We start from the raw sequence: 4,996 nt of genomic DNA, 5'->3' as shown, positions 1-4,996 counted from the left end.
AGCTTTTCTCCCATCATTGAAATTCTCCTCACATATCAGTCTGGTTATTTTCTTATACATTTGCACAAGGCGTCTATGGCATGAGTCACAGTAAGAAACTCATAATAAGAATGTGCCAGATTGCAAAATAGATTTCCTTTCCCCTTCTAATGGCAGATTCAAGATTTTAAAATTGCAGTGATTTAGTAGGCTTAAGAGTATGTTTTTTGAGGGGCACCTGGGTGGCTCAGTCGTTAAGCGTCTGCCTTCGGCTCAGGTCATGATCCCGGGGTTCAGGTCATGATTCGGGGGTCCTGGGATCGAGCCCCACATTGGGCTCCCTGCTCAGCGGGGAGCCTGCTTCTCCCTCTCCTGCTCCCCTTGCTTGTGTTCCCTCTCTCGCTGTGTCTCTCTCTGTCAAATAAATAAATAAAATCTTAAAAAAAAAAGAGTATGTTTTTTGAAGCCCCATACTTTTTTTTGCTAATATAAACTGCATTTTTGTCTATAACAATTAACTAAATCTGTCATTTAATTAAGTTATTCTCAAGTTTAAAACAGTTGCCCCTACAGAGCTGTACTCTTCAAATTTAAAATGAATTTCATCATAAATAATCTCACACCACAAATAAGTATCACAAGCACAGGCAGCACATGCAACTTTACTGTTTGTGTGTGTGCTGTGTGTATCTGCTGCGGGGCTCGATCCCAGAACCCCGGGATCATGACCTGAGCCGAAGGCAGACGCTTAACGACTGAGCCACGCAGGTGCCCTGTGTGTGTATGTTGAGTGTGTGTTGTGTGTGTGGTTTGTATGGCATGGGTGTCTTGTGGTATGTGTGTGCAAGTAATGGGTATGTGGTTTGTGTGTTGGGTATATATATGTTATGTATATGTGTGTGGTATATGTGTGTTATTTATGGTGCATTTTTTTGTAATGAATAAGTGTGTGCTATGGTGTGTGAGTGGAGTGTGTGGTATGTGTGTGGTGTGTGGGTTATGTGTGTGTTTGTGGTGTGTACTGTGTGTGGTGTGAATGTGTTTGCTTGTGGTGTGTGGTGTTTGTGTAGTTTGTGTATGTGTTTGATGTTTATGTGATAAATATGTGGGGTGTGTGTGTGGTATTTTGCAGGGATTTGAGACCCAGAGCTTAAAATTTTTGGTTTAAGCGTATCTCTGCATTGAGATCAATTGGCAGAGTCTTTACAATTATTTCATCTCTTCAGAAATCTTTTATAAAGATTTTATTTATTTATTTATTTGAGACAGAGAGAACGAGAGAGAGAGAGCACATGAGAGGGGGGAGGGTCAGAGGGAGAAGCAGACTCCCTGACGAGCAGGGAGCCCGATGCGGGACTCGATCCAGGGACTCCAGGATCATGACCTGAGCCGAAGGCAGCTGCTTAACCAACTGAGCCACCCAGGCGCCCCTCTTCAGAAATCTTTTAGAAGGTATTTTTGTAAGCTTAAAGTGTTTGTTTTTTAGGAGGAAACTTCAAATACTATAAACTAGATGAAAGTGAAAGTGATTGCTGCGTTACTATAATTTTAGCTGGCAATATGGTTTAATTTAGCAAATAAAACCGCTTGTATTCAGAGTTATTATACTCAGAGCTTCAAGAGGACCCATCTCCTCTGCCTCTGATGTGTAAATCCACCCTGGTCAGTTGGAACCATTGCATGGGATGATGTGCCTCATTTTGACATTTCTATCAATGGCTCTGTGCCATCCTGTGGGAGACCGCGTAGCCTAGAGACTGAGAGTGGGAGTTCTTGAGTCAGACACTTGGGTCTAAATGCTGGCTCTATCAACTAGGTGAGGGCTTAACCTTGATGAGTTTCCTCATCTGTGAAATGGGATAATAGTTGTATTTATCTCGCAGGGCTTTTGAGAGGCTTATATGAGATGGTGCTGTAACATTGTGCTTGGAATATGGTAAGTATGTATGAACATGTGTGTTGAGGATGGAGGGGATCTTGTATGGATATGGCTGTGTCATATGGAGGGGAGTGGAAGCTGTTAGATGATTTCTTCCAAGATTTATTGTGAATGTATTCCATTTAGTCTGCCTATACCTATTAGATTTATGAAGGATCTCTTAGTTCTTGCATCAGTGTAGCCTGGTTTTTTAGTGGGGTTAATAATGCCTCTCTTAATGAATAACCACAAGGGGTTTTAAAAATGTTATTGGTTCTAGGTCTGGTCCAGTGTTAGGGCAAAGGTCCTTTGAGCAAAAGTTCTCTCTCTCACATGTTGAAACTGCCCTTACCATCTGTTCCCTGCTCTGGAATAGGTAAATGTCTCGGCAAAGGAGAACTGTACTCCGAGAGCATAAAAAACCCCTCCAAAGACCTTGGCATATTATATAAGTCACTCTGACTAACATGTAGTCATTTAGCACAATTTTCAGAGGAAACCTCACATTTTGTCCTTGCTATTTCTGGGCCCCTATATAGACATTAATGTCTGAGCAAAGTATCCATTAGAGGGCTCTGGGTGCTGAAACAGACTGTGGATGTGGGATGTCTACCATTTTTATTCGATTGAGCTTGTCCATCTTGTTGAATGAGGAGGATCTCAAGGCCCTCTCTTGGTGTGAGGAATGCAAATTGTGGAATTGGAGCATATGGGGAGTGGTGGGGAAATACAGAAATCCAAAACCTTGCACTTGTCTAGTACTGTGGTCACTGCCAAAGAGTTTTGTGAAGACGTGGAGGGCCCAGCCAGCTGGAAAGATGCCAGCGGGGACAACTGCTATATCCACCATGCCGACATCTACTTCTGCCACTGGCCTTCATGATTAGTGCTGGTGTTTAACGTCTCTGCTGGACTTTTGGCTGAATGTCAAGAATTAACAGTGAGGGGGCAGTCCTGCCAGGTTTCTATCAGAACTTAGCTCTCTCTTTCTTTTCCCCTCTCTTGTCTCTCTAACCTTAGTCTGGGGCCCACAGGTAGATGAAAGGGATGTCTTTAGTGTCCCCACCTGTAGTCCTCAATCAGGGTTAATGACAGTCATCTACTGCACCCATTCCTTTAATCCCAGATTTATCCCACCTCCCCTTAACCCCATCCACCCTGCCAAGAGGTGGGGGTTTATTTCTCCAGCAAGATTTGGATCAATACCTTCACCTTTCTTCAAGGTTGTCCTCGGACATCATCAAATTATTTTCTCCCCCTTAATTCGCTCTCTCTCTCCACCAGTTTTTCCAGGAGAATTTTATTGGAGAAGGTTTCAGACTTTCCAGATTTTCTCCTGGGCTTTGTGTCAGGCTTAGCTGTGCCTGTGTACCCTCCCTATCCAGCTCACTAAGTCAGGTTCTCTTTTTTATGCAGATAACTCCTGCTCTCTCACTTCTAACAAATCCTTGTCCACTTTTTGAAAGGGAGATGACAGTTTTCTCTACACCTTAGCTTATTCACTTGTAACCAAAATGTGGTTTTGCTCTTGATCAATCAATAAAGAAATCAGTACATTTAGAATGTTATCGAGCAAATATATTAAGCTCTGCCCTTTGATATGTGCTTGAGGACATATGAAGGGCTATTATAAATAGGCTTGCTTTCAAGAATTTTAGTCATGTTAGAGAAACAGTATTAACATCCATGTATCAATAAATGAGTATGTATGCATTAATCTTTATAGTCTGCCTACACCAAGGAATTAAGGCGGTTTATAATAAAAGATAGCTAGTTCTATAGGATGTTACAATAATCATGAATGATCAAGAGCATGTAATAGATAATTAGAAAGGAAACCCAATTTAAGTTAAGTTGTTGGACATGAGTACAAATTTAGAATTGGGCTTCCTGGAAATTAAGAAAAAAGAGAAACATGAATTATGAAATTTCTCATATATATATATGTCTTATCATAGGATACATACCATTTTGCAAACACTGAATTTTTTTTTAAGTATTACATGCTAAGAAGAATCTGTCCATTCATTTACTTATTGTGCATATGCTGTGTTCCAGACACTGTGGATATGAAGTGTACAAGAAAAACAAATTCTCAGTCTTCATGAGGTTTTTAGTGAAGAGAGCGGGTCAACAAACAAGTTAGTAAATAAAGTAACATTGGGTAGTGATGAGTGCTCTGAAGGCAAATATAGTGGACTAATGGGATAGAGAGTGTTGGGGAGACAGTGGGGAGGTCTGTTTGGGGAGGTGACATAAGGGCAGTTACCCCAAATGATAAGAGTGAACCATGCAAATGCATTTCATGAGAGGAAATAGCAAGTTCCAAGGCCCAGAGGTAGGAAGAAACTTGATATATTTGAGAAACAACCAGTAATACTGGAGGAAACTTATACACAGCTGGGGAGGGATACAGCAATTGTGTGAGTGGCAGGGGACTGGTAGGAGATGAAGCTAGAGAAGGTAGCTGTGTTTGGCTTTGTAGAGATTTGGACTTTTTTTTCCCCCAACTGTGATTGGGGAGCTTTTGGAAACTTTGAGCAGGTAAAGTTTTGTTATCTTTTTAAATGTCTAATTCTGATTCCCACTAGCTACTATGTGAAGAATAGCCTGCAGGAGGCAAGAGTGGAAGCAGGGAAAATAATTGGGTCTTCTATTGGAGTCCCTATTGGTACTATTGCAAAGGTCTGAGTGAGAGAAAAGGATGGCTTGGTTCAGGATAAAGCTAGTAGAGGTGCTATTAAGTGTTCAGGTTGAAGCAGAATCAACACGACTTGCTGATTAGCTGCATGATGGGAATAAGAGAGAGGAATTGAGATTGTTCTAGGTTTTCAACTTGAGCATATGGATGGATGATGATCCATCTTTTGAGATAGTGAAGACTGGGCATAAGCTGGTTTGGAGAGCAAAATTAGGAGTTCTGTTGTGGACATGTTCGATTTGAGTTACTTATGAGATAACTCCGTTGAGATGTAAAGTAGACAGTTGGATCCATGAGTATGGAACTCAGGGATGTGATACACATTTGGGTATCAGCAGCACTCTCAAGTTGTGTCTATCACTGTTTCAATGGAGCACTTAAATTAACGGACAAGGTTT

At 41.3% G+C, this 4,996-nt stretch overlaps 1 protein-coding gene across 1 annotated transcript in view; it reads left to right on the top strand.

Moving 5' to 3' along the window:
- APTX (aprataxin) overlaps positions 1 to 4,073 on the top strand; it is a 47,585-nt gene extending 43,512 nt beyond the window's left edge. Inside the window, exon 9 of the mRNA XM_081803059.1 lies at positions 1,863 to 4,073. The gene's annotated coding sequence lies outside the window, so the exon portion shown is untranslated. The remainder of the gene's footprint in view (positions 1 to 1,862) is intronic.
- Positions 4,074 to 4,996: the final 923 nt, after the last annotated feature.

The sequence above is a fragment of the Leptonychotes weddellii genome, chromosome 14 (assembly GCF_054177405.1).
Source record: "Leptonychotes weddellii isolate Sample4059 chromosome 14, ASM5417740v2, whole genome shotgun sequence".
In the NCBI taxonomy this organism is placed as follows: Eukaryota; Metazoa; Chordata; class Mammalia; order Carnivora; family Phocidae; genus Leptonychotes; species Leptonychotes weddellii.
Note: the sequence above shows the minus strand (reverse complement) of the source record. Positions and strands in the feature narration are given on the sequence as shown.